Below are 19507 nucleotides of genomic sequence, written 5' to 3'. Positions count from 1 at the left end.
ACTGTGAGAAGTGAACCTGTCCACATGGGTCAAAATTCCTGAAAAACTTTTCAACACCTGCTGTATTCCACGCAAAATCAAACTGCTGTGGTTCTGAACACTAAAGGTGATCCAATGTGCTTCTAGATGGCCATTTATTGTTTGTATACATCCAACTACACACTCCATAGACTTGCAAACGGATTGGTCTAAATCCCCTGTACTTAGCACTACATTGACTAAGCACCATGCAGTAAAAGCACAAGTTTACAGCTATAACAATCAGATTTGTATATCACTCTATGGCTCTCTTATGGGATATTGTACCTCTCCCAACTGTATGATGGACCGGTGCTGAAGTCATTTGCTCAGCTGCAAGAGGAATTTCATTTACCGCACTCTTTTTTTCTTTCGTAATCTGCAGCTACGGAATGCACTGGATGTGCAGTCACGAGCGGGTGCCTTGACTATCGGTTCCTCGGCAGTGGTGAATGAATTATTCAGTCGGGTCTCTACTAAAGGAGTGATATCCATGCTCTATAGGGAATTGTCATTTTCTTACCATGAAGCTTATCCCCTACATGCTAAAGAAAAATGGGAGGCAGACGTGGGTCCCCTATCAGATGAACAATGGGCACAGATTTTGACTATGACCCCGCGCCTTGCTGTGTCAGAGGCCCCCCGGGTATCTCAAATTTTTCTGCTCCATCGGGTGTAGCGCACCCCAGCATTTTTACATAGATTTGGGGTGCACCCAGATTCTTGTTGTCCCAGGTGCTCCATGTCTGATGCCCATTTGTTTCATATGATGTGGGACTGCACTTCTCTATCGCAATTTTGGGCTGATGTGGGACAATTACTCGAGAGAGTGTTTGGTTGTCCGTTTCCCTTGTCTGCCTTGTCGTGTGTTTTGGGGTATTTGGATGGTTTGGATTAGGACGGTGGCTTATACATTGGTACCAGTCGAATTCTCTATCAGGCTCGCAAGTTGATTGCACAACATTGGCTGCGAGCCTCTCCACCTACTATATCCGAGCTTATTACTAAATTAAACCATGTTATTAGGTTGGAGAAGGGTGTATATCTTAACCCCTTCATGACCCAGCCCATTTTCACCTTCATGACCTGGGCATTTTTTGAAAATCTGACCACTGTCACTTTAAACATTAATAACTTTGGAATGCTTTTACTTATCATTCTGGTTCCGAGATTGTTTTTTCGTGACATATTCTACTTTATTTTATCGGTAAAATTTCACTGATATTTGTATCCTTTCTTGGTAAAAAATCTAAAAATTTCATGAAAATTTTGAAAATTTAGCATTTTTCTAACTTTGAAAGTCTCTGCTTGAAAGGAAAATGGATATTCCAAATAAATTACATATTGATTCACATATACAATATGTCTACTTTGTGTTTGCATTAAAAAATTGACAAGTTTTTACTTTTGGAAGACATCAGAGGGCTTCAAAGTTCCGCAGCAATTTTCCAATTTTTCTCAAGATTTTCAAAATCGTAATTTTTCAGGGCCCAGTTCAGGTTGGAAGTGGATTTTAAGGATCTTCATATTAGAAATACCCCATAAATGACCCCATTATAAAAACTGCACCCCCCAAAGTATTCAAAATGACATTCAGTAAGTGTTTTAACCCTTTAGGTGTTTCACAGGAATAGCAGCAAAGTGAAGGAGAAAATTCTAAATCTTCATTTTTTACACTCGCATTTTCTTGTAGATCCAATTTTTTAATTTTTACAAGAGGTAAAAGGAGAGAAATCACCCTAAAATTTGTAACCCAATTTCTCTCGAGTAAGGAAATACCTCATATGCGTATGTAAAATGTTCGGTGGGCGCAGTAGAGGGCTCAGAAGGGAAGGAGCGACAATGGGATTTTGGAGAGTGAGTTTTTCTGAAAGGGTTTTTGGGGGGCATGTCCCATTTAGGAAGCCCCTATGGTGCCAGAACAGTGGACCCCCCCACATGTGACCCCATTTTGGAAACTATACCCCTCATGGAATGTAATAAGGGGTGCAGTGAGCATTTACACCCCACTGGCGTTTGACAGATATTTGAAACGGTGGACTGTGCAAATCAAAAATTTTATTTTTCATTTTCACAGACCACTGTTCCAAAAATCTGTCATACACCAGTGGGGTGTAAATGCTCACTGCACCCCTTATTACATTCCGTGAGGGGTGTAGTTTCCAAAATGGGGTCACATATGGATATTTATTGTTTTGCGTTTGTCAGAACTGCTGTAACAATCAGCCACCCCTGTGCAAATCGCCTCAAATGTACATGGTGCACTCTCCCTTCTGGGCCTTGTTGTGCGCCCCCAGAGCACTTTGTGCCCACATATGGGGTATCTCCGTACTCAGGAGAAATTGCATTACAAATTTAGAGGGTCTTTTTTCCCTTTTACCTCTTGTGAAAATGAAAAGTATAGGGCAACACCAGCATGTCAGTGTAAAAAATTAATTTTTTTACACTAACATGCTGGTGTAGACCCCAACTTCACCTTTTCATAAGGGGTTAAAGAAGAAAAAGCCCCCCAAAATGTGTAAGGCAATTTCTCCCGAGTACGGCGATACCCCATATGTGTCCCAAAACTGTTGCCCTGAAATACGACAGGGCTCCAAAGTGAGAGAGCGCCATGCGCATTTGAGGCCTGAATTAGGGATTTGCATAGGGGTGGACATAGGGGTATTCTACGCCAGTGATTCCCAAACAGGGTGCCTCCAGCTGTTGCAAAACTCCCAGCATGCCTGGACAGTCAATGGCTGTCCGGCAATACTGGGAGTTATTATTTTGCAACAGCTGGAGGCTCCGTTTTGGAAACAGTAGCGTACCAGACGTTTTTCATTTTTTGGGGGGAGGGGGGCTGTGTAGGGGTATGTGTATATGTAGTGTTTTTTACTTTTTATTTTAGGTTAGTGTTAGTGTAGTGTTTTTAGGGTACAGTCACATGGGCAGAGGTTCACAGCCAGTTTGCCGCTGGAAATTTGAGCTGCAGCGCAAAATTTGCGCCATCTCAAACTTGCAGCACTCACTGTAAACCTCCGCCCATGTGAGTGTACCCTGTACATTCACATTGGGGGGAGGGGGCAAACATCCAGCTGTTGCAAACTCCGAGCATGCCCTTTGGCTGTCCGTGCATGCTGGGAGTTGTAGTTTTGCAACAGCTGGAGGAACACTGGTTTGGAAACACTAAGTTAAGTAATAAACTTTCAAGTGTTTTGCAACCAAACTTAGTGTTTCCAAACCAGTGTGCCTCCAGCTGTTGCAAAACTACAACTCCCAGCATGCATGGTCTGTCAGTGCATGCTGGGAGTTATAGTTTTGCAACAATTGCAACAGCTGGAGGCACTGAGGTAGGAAACGGACAATGTTTCCCAACTAGTGTGCCTCCAAATGTTGCAAAACTACAACTCCCAGCATGCCCAGACTGCCAAGGCATGCTGGAAGTTGTAGTTCGGCAATATCTGAAGGATCAGATGTTGCCGAACTACAACTTCCAGCATGCTTGGGCAGTCTGGGCATGCTGGGAGTTGTAGTTTTGCAACATCTGGAGGTCCACAGTTTGGAGACCACTGTATAATGGTCTCCAATCTGTGCTCTTCAAGATGTTAGAGAACTACAACTCCCAGCATGCCTGGACAGACTGAGCATGCTGAGATTTGTAGTTTTGCAACATCTGGAAGAGCACAGATTGGAGACCATTACACAGTGGTCTCCAAACTGTGGACCTCCAGATGTTGCAAAACTACAACTCCCAGCATGCCCAGAAAGCCAAAGGCTGTCTGGGCATGCTGGGAGTTGCAGTTTTGAAACTCTCAGAGGCAGCAGTGAGATCGCTTTACGGCGATCTCACTGCTGCCAATGAAGATGCTGCACTGCTGCCGGAAACTCACCTCCGGGACGCAGCGCAGCCGGGACCGCACGGAGGACGTCGGGACCGCACGGAGGACGCCGGGACCGCTCGGGACACCGCATGGCCGGGTAAGTGACGCCGGGGGACGGGTCAGGGACACTTAGCAGAGCGGTGTGTGTCCCGATCCCCGTGATCGGGACTCACACACCGCGCTGCTAAGTATTTTCATAGCGAAACGCTGCTATCAGCTAGTCAGATTTGACCAGCTGATAGCAGCGATCGCTGGGGGGGGTGGGGGACGAAACCCCCCGTGGTCGCACGGTAAGATGGCTGGCTATCAGTGATAGCCACCATCTTTCCGGGCGCTGCGGGATGCCGCGAGTAGCGGCAGTAATGTCCATGACGTACCTGTATGTCATGGGTCGGGAACACCTTGCCACCCATGACGTACAGGTATGTCATAGGTCGGGAAGGGGTTAAACGGAAAGCCATACATAAATTTGAGCTTATCTGGGGGCCCTGGATTGACACTCCGGGTCTGCCTTCCACATATTTGCGGAGAACCCCTGTTGATGTGTTGTTAGGGGGAACGAGATAATCTGCTTATTTCTGTTCTATATTGTCTTTTCTATATCATTTTTGGGTCCTGTATATGTCTGGTGCGCTATTATATCTTCCTGCTGTGCGACCCTTTTTATGTTTCTATGTGGAGTCCTCTTTCTGCTCTCTCGTTACCTACTCTAAGTATGCTTTTCCACACTCTGTGCGGACTCTCGAGGGTGGCGACCCTCCCTTTGCTACTGTTGTGGCCTCTCTCCGCTTTTTCCCTACCCTTTTTCTTCCTCTTCCGTTCGGATTGTATTGAATATATGCACCCAATGGACAGATACTGCACTATTTTTATATTTTGGAGTTTTATATTTTATTCTTCTATGAGGGTGTGACACGGGACTAGGGGCTGGGGGGTGGGTGCCTTTTGTGAGTGGGGGGTTGGGGTTTATAGTTTTGTTTTGTCGTTTGTTTGTAAACTGTAAAATGTTTAATAAAAATATTTGATAAAAAAAAAAAATAACAACAAATCAGATTTGTAACTAAACCTACCAGCAAAGATTTAGTTTGCTGCCCTAAGACCAATTTTGTAGACCCCAACATTTTCTTTTCAGAAGGGGTAAAAGGAGAACCCCCCACATCACCAAAATTTGTAGTGCAATTGCTCCCGAGTACGGAAATACCCCATATGTGGCCCTAAACTGTTTCCTTGAAATACGACAGGGCTCAGAAGTGAGAGAGCGCCATGCGCATTTGAGGACTAAATTAGGGATTGCATAGGGGTGGACATAGGGGTATTCTACGCCATTGATTGCCAAACAGGGTGCCACCATCTGTTGCTCAACTCCCAGCATGCCTGGACAGTGAGTGGCTGTCCGGAAATGCTGGGAGTTGTTGTTTTGCAACTCCCAGCATTTCCGGACAGCCACTGGAGGCTCCATTTTGGAAACACTGCCGTATGATACGTTTTTCATTTTTATTGTGTGTGGGGGGGGACAACAGTGTAAGGGGGTGTATATGTAGTGTTTTACCCTTTATTAAGTGTTAGTGTAGTGTAGTGTTTTTAGGGAACATTCGTACTGGCGGGGGTTTACGGTGAGTTTCCGGCTAGGAGTTTGCGCTGTCAAACTTGAAGCAGGAAACTCACTGTAAACCTCCAGCTGTTTCAAAACTACAACTCCCAGCATGTACTGACAGATCGTGCATGGTGGGAGTTGTACTTTTGCAACACCTGGAGGCACACTGGTTGGAAAACCTTTAGTTAGGTTCTGTTACGTAACCCAGTGTGCCTCCAGCTGTTGCAAAACTACAACTCCCAGCATGTAATGAAGGCATGCCGAAAGGGCATGATGGGAGATGTAGTTATGCAACAGCTGGAGGTACGCAACTACAGCTCCCAGCATGCCGAGACAGCTGTTTGGGTATGCCGGGAGTTGTAGTTTTGCAAGATCTGAAGGGCCACAGACAGTTTAGAGACCACTGCACAGAGATCTCCAAACTGTGGCCCTCCAGATGCTGCAAAACTACAAATCCCAGCATGCCCAGACAGCAAACTTCTGTGTGGGCATGCTGGGAGTTGTAGTTTTGCAAGATCTAGAGGGCCACAGTTTAGAGACCACTGCACAATTATCTCCAAACTGTAACCCTCCAAACTGTAACCCTCCAGCTGTTGCAAAACTGCAAATCCCAGCATTCCCAAACAGCAAACACCTGGGTGTGGTAGTTTTGCAACATCTGGAGGGCTACAGTTTAGAGACCACTGTATAGTGGTCTCAAAACTATAGCCCTCCAGATGTTGCTAGGCAACTACTCACCGGCTTCCATAGGATCGCCACACCAGGGAGCCGCATCGTCGTCCTCTGCTGCCCACCACCGATCGCCGATGGTAAGTGGACATCCGGCGTCGGTCACCGTCGGTTCCCCCGCTCTGTCCGGACTACAGTGGGTGGGCAGAGCGAGGGAACCGAACTATTGGTCGGTAGTTTCTGACCGACCAATAGCAGGGATAAGAGGGGTGTCTTGGACAACCCTGATCCTCCTTATTTTCCGGGTCACTGGAGACCCATATAACCCGGAATCGCCGCAAATCTCTGGTCTCAGGACCCCCCTAGGAATTGGCACGGGAAGCCTTAGTACCAGGGAGTGAAGGCGTACCTGTATACCCCTGGTCCTCTGCTGCTAGACATGTTATCTCTGCTGGGGACCCCCGCGATCTCTGCTACAGCACCCCAGTCATCTGGTGCACAGAGCGGTGCCGGATGACTGGCGAACACAGCTGTCACGCCCCCTCCATTCATTTGTATAGGAGGAGGCGTGACGGCTGTGTACTAGCCATTACGCCCCCTCCCATATACATGAATGGAGGGTGCGTGTTGTGACTTCAAGATCACGGAAGCCCCAGGCTGCCACGGGGGTCCCGTCACCTAAAATGGCGGATGGAGCTCCCCTCACCTGCCTCCGTCCATCTCCCAGGGTCTTCTGCTCTGGTCTGAGATCGAGCATACCAGAGCAGAAGATTGCCGATAACACTGATCAGTGCTATGCATAGCACTGTTCAGTATATGCAATAAATAGTCCCCTATGGGACAGAAAAAGTGTAAAAAAAAAAAAAAAAAGTTAAACATTTTTTTTAAAGTAAAAAAAATGCGAAAAATCCCCTCCCCCATTAAAAATGTAAACCGTACCTTTTTCCCATTTTACCCCCAAAAAGCGTAAAAAAATAAATATAATAAAAAATAAATATAATGTTAATCATCCCATATGGTGAACTGCGTAAACAAAAAAAAAAAATCCAGAATTGTTGCTTTTTTTTGTCACATTTTATTCCCAAATAAATTAATAAAAAGCACTTTTATTAGTAAGTTGGAGATTTATTTTAAGTGGTACATATAATAGAAAAGTATGTAGTCATGGGTATCATTTTAATCATATTGACACATAGAATAAAGAAAACATGTCATTTTTACCGTACAGTGTACAGCGTGAAACAAAACCTTCCAAAATTTGCAAAATTTTAGGTTTTTTTTCAATTTCACAACACAAATAATATTTTTTTGGTTACACCATACACTTTATGGTAAAATGAGTCATTACAAAGGACAACTGGTCGTGCAAAAAACAAGCCCTCATATGGGTCTGTGGATAAAAATATAAAAGAGTTATGATTTTTAGAAGGCGAGGAGGAAAAAACAAAAATGCAAAAATAAAATTGGCTGTGTCCCGAATTGCGTACTTTTTGTCCCTTTGTATACCCTAAAAAAGTGTATAAAACAAAAATGGTACCGATAAAAACTACAGATCACTGTCAGTGTTACACTGGCACACACAGCAGATCCGACTCGGCCTCAAGCAGAGCCTGATCGGCTTCCGTAGCCAGGTAACCAGTGGGCGTTAGGAGGTCTCAAGTTGCATCGGCTACCAAATGATACACCCCCTATCACCCTCTGTATCTATGGGGAGGTGGCGATTTCGTCATCCCCCCCCAGGATCGCTGCTATTGGCGGGACGATAGCAGCCGGCAGGGGAGGGGTTAACGGCCCCTTCTCGTGGCTCTGCTTGCTCCCTGAGTTCATTCAGTGGCCAGAGCTGCGAGAAGGAGACAGAGACCCCCCCCCCTCTGTGAAGATCGGAGCCCTTCACAGAGAGAGTACAGCCCCAGGGGCAGGTAGGTTTAACCAGTAAAAAATAGTTTTAAAAAAAAGTTAAATTTCCCCCCCCCCCCTCTGACCCCCTAATAGGACCTAAAGGGTCCGTCACAATTTTTTTTTAGTGTGACCCGGGCCCTATTAGGGATTCAGGGCGCTGCATTTGGCCATTTTTTTTAATTTTTGGCCACAGCGCTTTTTTTCCCCCCATACAGTTAGTTACACCAATCACACACACTACATACTCCCCCCCCCCCTCCACACACCCACCCCCCCCGCCACCAACCCCCCCACCACCGTAGAAAAAAGGCGATGGCTCGCCAGGCATTTTCGGCAGCGGAGGCATACGCTTTTCTTGCCTCCGACTCCGAATCTGTCAGTGAGGACGATAAAGATCCTACATTCCTGTGTTCTTCATCGTCCTCCTCATCATCTAGTACTGATGATGAGTCACCTATGCGGCGGCGGAGACGCCGCCAGGCGAGGCCACGCACCCCCCATGATAGTGGCCCAGTGGCCGGCACTAGTGCGAGTGGTGATGCTGCTCGTACTAGGAGTCCAACCCCCCCAGACAAGTTTACCGGAGCCCCCTTCCGGTGAACCTGTCTGGAGACCCCCAGAGGCTTATCAGCCACGGGTTCCGGAGTTTGCTGGTGACTCCGGAATCCGGATTGACAATTCTCGATTCACTGAAATTGACTATTTCAGTAATTTTTTCAGTGACAGTTTTGTCAATCACATGGTGGAGCAGACGAATCTGTACGCCAGGCAGTTCATCGCCCACCACCCTGATTCTGTTTTGGCCAGGCCTAATGAATGGTACGCCATTGATGCAGCAGAGATGAGGACATTTTGTGGCCTCTTGCTGCATATGGGCCTGGTCAAAAAACCAAGTGTCAGACAGTACTGGAGCGGGGACATCCTCTACCAGACCCCGCTTTACAGTATGGTCATGGCATGGAGGCGGTTCGAGGCCATTCGGAAATGCCTGCATTATGCAGATGATGCGGCATGTCAGCCCCGAGGTGATCCCGCCCATGACCGGCTTTACAAAGTGAGGCCAGTCATCGATCACTTTGGGGCCAAATTTTTGGAGGCCTACGTACCCCTCAGGGAGCTCTCGGTTCATGAGTCTCTTATCAGTTTTAAGGGGAGACTCATCTTCCGCCAGTATATTCCCTCGAAGCGGGCGCGGTATGGCGTGAAGCTCTATAAACTTTGTGAGAGTACCTCCGGGTACACTCTCAAGTTTAGAGTGTATGAGGGACGAGATTCCCGTATTGAACCCCCAGATTGTTCCCCCACTCTGGGTGTTAGCGGAAAAATCATTTGGGAGCTTGTGCACCCTTTGCTGGATAAGGGTTACAACGTGTACGTGGACAACTTTTATACCAGCATCCCTCTGTTCACATCCCTTGCCGCCAGATCCACGTCCGCTTGTGGGACCGTGCGGAAAAACCAGAGAGGACTCCCTCTAAATTTTCTGCAGACACCTATGCCCAAGGGTGAGTCCCGTGCCCTTACCCATGAACACCTGTTGCTGGTCAGGTATAAGGATAAGAGGGATGTCCTTATGCTGACCACTATTCATGGTAACGGCAGCTCACCTGTCCCTGTGCGAGGTACCACAACACCGGTCCTCAAGCCCGATTGTATTCTGGACTACAATCGGTATATGGGGGGAGTTGATCTTTCTGATCAAGTCCTCAAGCCATACATGGCCATGCAGAAAACACGGGTATGGTACAAAAAAAATGCGGTCTACTTGGTACAGGTTGCCATGTACAACGCTTTTGTACTGTCCCAGTACGCTGGCAACACAGGGACATTCCTCCAGTTCCAAGAAGAAGTCCTAAAGGTCCTGATCTTTGGCGACTGGGAAAGAGCAGGCCGGTCTTCCCAAGGAACTGGAGCTATAAGTGCCAGGATCGTCCCAGGCCAACACTTTCCAGGTGAAGTCCCCCACACTGCAAAGAAGGGACGATCCCAGAAAAAATGCAGAGTGTGTAACAGGAGGGGGATTCAGAAGGACACCACCACTCAATGTGACACTTGCCCCGATCATCCGGGCCTCTGCATTAAAAACTGCTTCAGGGAGTATCACACTTCCATGCAGTAAAAATTTTTCCCTTTTCATTTAAATTTTCCATAATTTGACCCCAATGTACCAAGTCCAGAGTACATTCCAAATTTTAACACCATAAAACCACTAAATTGCCAAAAAAAAACTGATAAGACCTCTGGGGGTATTTTTTTCTCTGGGTCATGGGGGACTATCATCGGGGACTTTTTTTGTTGCCTCAAATGCGCAGCGCTCTCTCTCCACCTGAGCGGGGTGTGCATTTGAGGCAACAGGTTAGGGACGGCCACACACGTCACATTCCCAGAATGATGATTCAGAGCATAGGGTTTAGGGCGGGCATATTTTTTAGTTTTGGCTATGCTCTGGGTCATCATTCTGGGAACATAACCTGTTTTATAATTTTATGTCCCACTGTACCCCATTTTAGTTATTTAGTGTACCCCAGTTATTTACCCCATGTAATGCCCCTTGAGGGGGGGGTCCCACTGTTCTGGCTCCAGAGGCCGCAACGCAGAAGCTCAAGGCCCCTGAATGCGACCTGCTCCTCTCAGACCAGTGTGCAAGCTGTTTACGCCCAGACTTGAGGTATGTCCTTACTCCAAAGAAATGTATTTACAAACTTACGGTGACATTTTCTCCTTTTACCACTTGTGAAAATGAAAAATTTGGGGTAACCCCAGCATTTTAGTGTAAAGAAATCCAATTTTTCATTTTCACATCCCACTTCATGAATATTTATCAAACACCTGTGGGGTGTTAAGACTCACTGTACCCCTTGTTATGTTCCTTGAGGGATGTAGTTTCCGAAATAGTATGCCATGTGTTTTTTTTTTTGCTGTCCTGGCACCATAGGGGCTTCCTAAATGTGACATGCCCCCCGAGCAAAATTTGCTCTCAAAAAGCCAAATATGACTCCTTCTCTTCTGAGGATTGTAGTTTGCCCGTAGTGCACTTCAGGTCAACTTATGGGGTACCTCCATACTCAGAAGAGATGGGGTTACAAATTTTGGGGGGTATTTTCTGCTATTAACCCTTGCAAAAATGTGAAATTTGGAGGGAAACACACATTTTAGTGAAAACAAAAATATATTTTTTTACATATGCAAAAGTCGTGAAACCCCTGTGGGGTATTAAGGCTCACTTTATACCTTGTTACATTCCTCACGGGGTCTAGTTTCCAAAATGGTATGCTATGTGAGGGGTTTTGCTGTTCTGGCACCATAGGGGCTTCCTAAATGCGACATACCCCCCGAGCAAAATTTGCTCTCAAAAAGCCAAATATGACTCCTTCTCTTCTGAGCATTGTAGTTCGCCCGTAGTGCACTTCAGATCAACTTATGGGGTACCTCCATACTCAGAAGATATGGGGTTACAAATTTTGGGGGGTATTTTCTGCTATTAACCCTTGCAAAAATGTGAAATTTGGGGGGAAACACACATTTTAGTGAAAAAAAAATGTTTTTTACATATGCAAAAGTTGTGAAACCCCTGTGGTGTATTAAGGCTCACTTTATTCCTTGTTACGTTCCTCAAGGGGTCTAGTTTCCAAAATGGTGCGCCATGTGTTTTTTTTTTTTTTTGCTGTTCTGGCACCATAGGGGCTTCCTAAATGCGACATGCCCCCCGAGCAAAATTTGCTCTCAAAAAGCCAAATATGACTCCTTCTCTTCTGAGCATTGTAGTTCGCCCGTAGTGCACTTCAGGTCAACTTATGGGGTACCTCCATACTCAGAAGAGATGGGGTTACAAATTTTGGGCTTTTTTTTCTGCTATTAACCCATGCAAAAATGTGAAATTTTGGGGGAAAACACACATTTTAGTGAAATTATTTTTTTTTTTTTACATATGCAAAAGTCGTGAAACCCCTGTGGGGTATTAAGGCTCACTTTATTCCTTGTTATGTTCCTCAAGGGGTCTAGTTTCCAAAATGGTATGCCATGTGTTTTTTTTTTTTTTTGCTGTTCTGGCACCATAGGAGCTTCCTAAATGCAACATGCCCTCCCAAAAACCATTTCAGAAAAACGCACTCTCCAAAATCCCCTTGTCACTCCTTCCCTTCTGAGCCCTCTACTGCGCCCGCCGAACAATTTACATAGACATTTGAGGTATGTGCTTACTCGAGAGAAATTGGGCTACAAATACAAGTATACATTTTCTCCTTTTACCCCTTGCAAAATTCAAAAATTGGGTCTACAAGAACATGCAAATGTAAAGAATGAAGATTGTGAATTTTCTCCTTCACTTTGCTGCTATTCCTGTGAAACACCTAAAGGGTTAAAACACTTACTGAATGTCATTTTGAATACTTTGGGGGGTGTAGTTTTTATAATGGGGTCATTTATGGGGTATTTCTAATATGAAGACCCTTCAAATCCACTTCAAACCTGAACTGGTCACTGAAAAATAGTGAGTTTGAAAATTTTGTGAAAAATTTGAAAATTGCTGCTGAACTTTGAAGCCCTCTGGTGTCTTCCAAAAGTAAAAACTCATCAATTTTATGATGCAAACATAAAGTAGACATATTGTATATGTGAACCAAAAAAAAATGTATTTTGAATATCCATTTTCCTTACAAGCAGAGAGCTTCAAAGTTAGAAAAATGCAAAATTTTCATTTTTTTCATCAAATTTTGGGATTTTTCACCATGAAAGGATGCAAGTTGCCACAAAATTTTACCACTATCATACAATAGAATATGTCCCGAAAAAACTATCTCGGAATCAGAATGATAACTAAAAGCATTCCAGAGTTATTAATGTTTAAAGTGACAGTGGTCAGATGTGCAAAAAACGCTCTGGTCCTAAGGTGTAAAATGGCCTGGTCCTTAAGGGGTTAAACACAGGTCATGATGCAATGCAAAAAATTAGCCCTCATCAAGTTCTGTAGGTGACAAAATATGTCAAAACATGACAATTCAAAGATTTTTTTATTTTTTTTCTAAAAATTGTAAAATATGCCAAAGAGTATTTAAATTCATCAGACTTACAGAATAAAGATAATGGCCCTGATTTACTATTGTAAACTCACAAATTGTGTCTGCGCCAGAATTTGTGCCAAAATTTAAAAGAAAAACTCGACCAACTCTCCATTTTACTTAGAAAACCCGAAAAAGGGCTGTGGCCGCTGGGGAAAGGAGGCGTGGTCACCAAAAAAGGGGTGTGTTCCTGAAATTTACAAAAAATCCCAACATATTTATTAATGTTTCCACAGAAAATGTAGTGGATTTGAGCTGAGGAAAACCCCACAGTTCAGAGCACGTGTAAAAAAAAAAAGCTAAACGCAGGGAAAAGTGCAAAATGTAGCGAAACCTTAGTAAATACTGTGGAAAAATACCTGTCGGTAATCAAAACCCACAAAAAAAACTACACTCAACTCTTAGTAAATCAGAGCCACTATGATGGTTTTAACGTGTGGTTCCCTACAAATTTGTGCAATTTCATTTATTTTTCCAATTTTGCCCCATCATTTTTTTTTATGGTTTTGTAATGCATTATGGGGTAAAATGAAGGGTAACAGTAAAAAGTAAAACTTGTTCAACACTAAGAAAAAAAAGCCCCATGACTAAAATGAGTGGTTCTTAGGCTCCTTTCACACTATGGGGGAGATTTATGAAAACCTGTCCAGAGAAAAAGTTGCCCAATTGCCCATAGCAACCAATCAGATCACTTCTTTCATTTTGCAGAGGCCTTGTTAAAAATGAAAGAAGCGATCTGATTGGTTGCTATGGACAACATTAGCAACTTTTCTTCTGGACAGGTTTTGATAAATCTCCCCCTAGCATTCATCCATTATTAAACATCCGTTTCCTGTGTAAAAATGGATGTATAATAACTGATGAAATAACAGGTGCTAACAGCTGAATAACGTCCGTCAAAATAACGAGCATATTCATCCGTTCACCCGTTATTACATCCGTCATGCACAGCCGGGACTACTACTACTCCCATCATGGCCCAAATGTAGTCACTAGTTGACCTGCTACTGTGCGCCACAGTATATGTCACCATCCCAAAAGGATGCCGACATATAATTGGGAAGTACAGCATTCGTGCTGTGAACATTCAGCTTTAGGGTGCGTTCACACTGCGGAATCTCCGCTCGCTGAAAATACTTCGGCGCTAGGGCCACGGGGAACTGACCCGTCACCATTGACAGCTATGCAGTGCTCGTGGAATCCGCACAAAGAATGAACATGTTCTTTCTTTGCGCGTAAAAGTTTAAGCGGCGGAATTGTTCGCCGCTGAAATTCCGCAGTGTGAACAGGTCTTGCGGAGACCCATTCACACTAATGTTAAGTTCACACTGCGGAATTCCGCCCGTGTAATTCCGCAGGAATTCCGTAGTGTGAACGTACCCTTACTATGTTGGCCACATTTTCAGTCTAAGACACAAAATCATCACACTCCATCAGAAAACATTATGGTTCGGGTCATCAAATCCGCGGTCAGGTCAGGAGACATGGTCATTATACAGAGCAGAAATGCGCTTTATTACTCTAATTTAAAACTGTCCAAAAGTAACTCATACTGTCACCTGGTAATATGTATTTATTAGGAGAGCACTCAGCTAGTAGAGGGAAAAACATAAGAACACTAGAACACTGATATTTGCATGTTCTGAATGAGCTGTTTTTATCAGAAACTAAAAATAAATGAAGGTAAGATTAGGATTTGCCATGTGTTTTGGATTTAAAAAGTTTAATTTCCATTTTCATTTTTTTTTTTTTTCATTTTCATTCTAACCTTCCAATTGGTTGGGATGGTTTCACTTTGCAGCTAACTGTGTAGTTTTTTGTTCTGTTTCCAAAAAATAACAAACAAAAATTGCCTTGCACCTAAATATTGTGGTCCCCATAACTCTGATTTAACAAACATTTTTAACAAATTTCATCTATAAAAAAAGACAAAGCAATAACCACATCACAAAACTGGGTTCTTTGGTCACTTTGTACACTACTGCAACGACTGAACCAAGTCTCAAATATTTGCCTACAGCAATTGGTTAAAAAGTTCCAATGTAAAAGTTTGACTGCACTTGCATCACATTTGGAGCATGCGGCAGCCAAATCCGGCAGGTCTGGCAGGAATACAGCAACAGCCTTTTTTCATAATCTCCCGCCAGATCTGTATGCCCAAACTTGATGTGAATGCAGCCTAAGGGTCTATTCACACGTACAGTATTCTGCGCAGATTTGATGCACAGGATTTCAAGCTGTGTTCGGTCATTCAGTTTACATTGAAATCTGCAGCAAAAAATCTTGTGCATCAAATCTGCGCAGAATGTGACAGCCCCTAGGCGCTTTACACATGTTGATTTTTTTGCTGCCTTATTGTTGTGTGGCTTAGAACCACGCAGTATTGTGTGGTTCACATGTACTTGCCGCGAATCCCTAAAAATTTATAGGAAAAGCACATTTATTCATTTTACTAGTGGCTCTCAATCATGCAGCAAACATAAACAAAAAACGGCAAAACTGCACCATCTGAATATACCCTGATGAACAAAAGACTTTTTAGTCATATTCACACAGGAATAAGTGGTGTTTTTATATGGAAATTGTGCCGATTTCCGGCAAAAAAAAAAAAAAAACATGTGGTTTTACTTTAACAAATACATATAAGGCTGGGTTCACACTATGTTTTCCCCCATACGGGAGCGCATACGGCAGGGGGGAGCTAAAACCTCGCGCTCCCGTATACCTTCGTATACGATCCCGTATGTCATTCATTTCAATGAGCCGGCCGGAGTGAAACGTTCGGTCCGGTCGGCTCATTTTTGCGCCGTATGCGCTTTTACAACCGGACCTAAAACTGTGGTCAACCACGGTTTTAGGTCCGGTTGTAAAAGCGCATACGGCGCAAAAATGAGCTGACCGGAGCGAACGTTTCACTCCGGCCGGCTCATTGAAATGAATGACATACGGGAGCGCATACGAAGGCATACGGGAGCGCGAGGTTTTAGCTCCCGCCTGCCGTATGCGCTCCCGTATGGGGGAAAACGTAGTGTGAACCCACCCTAACACTGATTTCTTTTTGTGGAGATCCATTCTAAAAATCCCACTAAAATCCCCAACCCTCATGCTGACCACAGCTCAGAGAAAGTCTTGTTGCAGTGTTGCATGTGGTTTTGCCCATGTGTGTGGGGCCTTAGAGGGGTATTCTGCTGGAAAACATTTTTTTTTTTTTTAAATCAAGTGGTGCCAGAAAGTTAAACAGATTTGTAAATGACGACTTCTATTAAAAAATGTTAATCCTTCCAGTACATATCAGCTGCTGTATATTACAGAGGAAGTTCTTTTCTTTTCAAATTTCTTTTCAGTCTGACCACAGTGCTCTCTGCTGACACCTCTGTCCATTTTAGGAACTGTCCAGTAGTAGGAGCAAATCCCCATAGCAAACCTCTCTTGCTCTGGACAGTTCCTAAAATGGACAGAGGTGTCGGCAGAGAGCACTGTGGTCAGGCAGAAAGGAAATTCAAAAAGAAAAGAACTTCCTCTGTAGTATACCGCAGCTGATAAGTACCGGAAGGATTAAGATTTTTAAACAGAAGTAAATTTACAAATCTGTTTAACTTTCTGGCACCAGTTGATTTAAAAGAAAATGTTTTCCAGTGGAGTACCCCTTTAAGGTGTATTCAGATGTAAAGGTCGAGCAGTGTGACACGACCATTATGGGTGAATATACCCTTACAATAAAGACACGACATGACCGCCGGAATGCCAAATATACCCTAAAGTCATGTTTGTAAAATGGAATGCTCTACACAGGACCATACACCATATATGTTTGATAGATGTGGACTGTTTTAAATTGTTTCCATAGCAACCATTCAGATATATGAGATTTACGTAAACCGACCGCTTATCTTTATTCTGCATTCCTGCCCCATTTTAGGGCTAGGTGCAAGTACTAGAGTAGGGATTCACATCTGCAAGACATTTACGGCATTTCTTGTGGAATGCCCCTTTAATACCCACCGGATAGTGTTATCATAGGTTTAATTATTGTTATTTTAAATGCTGCATTGCAGATAAATCACTGGACTGCCGATACCAAATGATTAGACGTTATTATTATTGTATTACAGAGTATATTGGCATTAAGGTATTTAGGTTGCCTGACTTCAAAGCACATAAAATGCAGTGTGTTGCTGTTATGATTCACCGGCATACACGGCATGGAATGAAACGTTCAACACCTGGCAGCAATGACAGCATAAGAAAACAAAAATACAATGGGTCTTGTCATCACTAGTGTTATTGGGCACCAAATGGGAGCAGCGATGATGAAGATAGAACATCTATATCCAACACTACGACAATAAGCCTATGAATACATAAAAATGTTTCTCACTACGCATCTATACCAGTACTGCTAGATTACCAATACATTACCCAGATCTGACACGGTAAGGGCGGTAAGGGTGCATTCACACTACCTTTTTGAAATGCCGTTCCCGTATACGCTTTCAATGTGAAAACCGCTTTCAATGTGAAAACGCTTTCAATGTGAAAACCGTATGGAACCGTATTGAAAACCGTATGCATTGACTTTCCATTGAAAACCATATGCCAAAAGATACATCAGGTTGTGTCCGTATTGCATCCTGTACGGTTTTGTCAGTTTTTTTCCCGTACCCAAAACCACAGCCTACCACGGTTTTTGGTCCGGGTGAAAAACTGTATTAAACCGTATACGTTTTTTTTTTTTTTTTTAACATGGGAGTCAATGGGAACTGTACAGAACCGTATGTGCGTATGGTTCCATCCGGTTTTCACCATACATTTTTTGACTTTGCACAGTTTTTTTTCTTGGAATTTCAATAAAACAAGTGAAACTTTATTCAAAATGGAGTGAAAAGTTAAAAACGTATACGTTTTTTTCTTACAAAACGCATGCAACCGGACATCATTTTTCAAACCGAATACGGTTTTTAACTGTAGACGGGTTGAAATTTGTACACACGTTTTGATACAGTTTAGTTGGGTTTTGAGGAATCCGTTTTTCATCAAAAACCTGATACAGGAACTGTATTGCAAAAACGTGGTGTGAATGTACCCTAAATCAGTGTTTTCCAACCAGGGTGCCTCAAGCTTTTGCAAAACTACAACTCCCAGCATACCCGGACAGCCGAAGGCTGTCCGGGTATGCTGGGAGTTGTAGTTTTGCAACAGCTGGAGGCACCCTGGTTGGAAAACAGTGCGGTTAATATCTAGACAGAAAAGTAGTCACACTGTACAATAGTGTTCCCCAAACTGTGGTTCTCCAGCTGTTGCAACAGCAGTCAGGCCATGGTGGGAGTAGTAGTTTTGCAACAGCTGGGGAGCCACAGGTTGGGAAAAACACTGCTGTCCGTCCACTCTTTGTTTGGATGTGCCACAGCTGTAATTTATTGAGAAAGCATAGACTGAGCAGACTCCAGGCACAGCAGCAGGCGCTGCAAACCTAATCCAAATAAATGGGAACTCTCCAGCCTAAATTTAGAGCCAGGCTAGAAACACTTCTAAGAAAATGAGGCGATGGCAGCCCAGACAATAAATCCCATCATGTACACAAGTCCAGAACCCATTCCAATAGGACTGTCACACAAAGCGCACGAGCCATTACCACACAGATGTAGCAGAGCTAACTGTGTCTTTTACCTCACGGCATATGCACGGTACCAAATGCAAAACCTACAGACAAAGCATAGTGGTATAACAATTTGCAAGGTGACAAACAGAGCTCTGCTAGACGTGCACTGTATAGGTGGAAGCCGTGTAGTCTGCTGTGATACCCAGGGTCCCCCCTCTGTAGACCCCTCCTGCGGAGCCCTGTATGGAGTCTATGAGGTGGAATGCAGGGGGAGTAGGGTGGGAGCTCTGTGCTCCGAGTATTCTCTACTTACCTCTTACTTTATACAGTCGCCCAGATGTGGACAGCTGTCTGGTGTATGGCAGAAAGTTTCCCGAGCTGTTTGGTGCAGTACCGCAGCTTGTTCTATGCAGATGTAGCGGTTGGTACACAGTGAAGTAGTGTAATGCTTTCTATGATATCATTGTGCACTGTACGACACTCCGTCCTTTCTCCTCTCCTCTCGGTGTCTGGGCAACGTCTATGAGACACTGTACACCTCCTGTATAACCACGCCCCCTGCAGCCCCTTCCACCAATCCGCAGCCTTAGTGATTTGCATACAGTGTGGAGCTGAGGCTGGGATGTGGAGGCAGTGTAACATATAGGCTGCTGTATACTTTATATATGGAGATCCTAACAGTGTGTTTATAGACTTTACATATGGAGCTCCTCACAGTGTATGTATATACTTTATATATGGAGCTCCTCACAGTGTCTGTATATACTTTATATATGGAGCTCCTCACAGTGTATGTATGTACTATATATAT

At 44.1% G+C, this 19507-nt stretch overlaps 1 protein-coding gene across 3 annotated transcripts in view; it reads right to left on the bottom strand.

The window, feature by feature from the left end:
- The window catches only part of TIAM2 (TIAM Rac1 associated GEF 2), a 488869-nt gene extending 469667 nt beyond the window's left edge, over positions 1-19202 (bottom strand). For all 3 annotated transcript variants that reach the window (XM_056567049.1, XM_056567046.1, XM_056567048.1), the window contains exon 1: positions 19010-19202. The gene's annotated coding sequence lies outside the window, so the exon portion shown is untranslated. The remainder of the gene's footprint in view (positions 1-19009) is intronic.
- Positions 19203-19507: the final 305 nt, after the last annotated feature.

This window comes from Hyla sarda, chromosome 3 (assembly GCF_029499605.1).
Source record: "Hyla sarda isolate aHylSar1 chromosome 3, aHylSar1.hap1, whole genome shotgun sequence".
Lineage (NCBI taxonomy): Eukaryota > Metazoa > Chordata > Amphibia > Anura > Hylidae > Hyla > Hyla sarda.
Note: the sequence above shows the minus strand (reverse complement) of the source record. Positions and strands in the feature narration are given on the sequence as shown.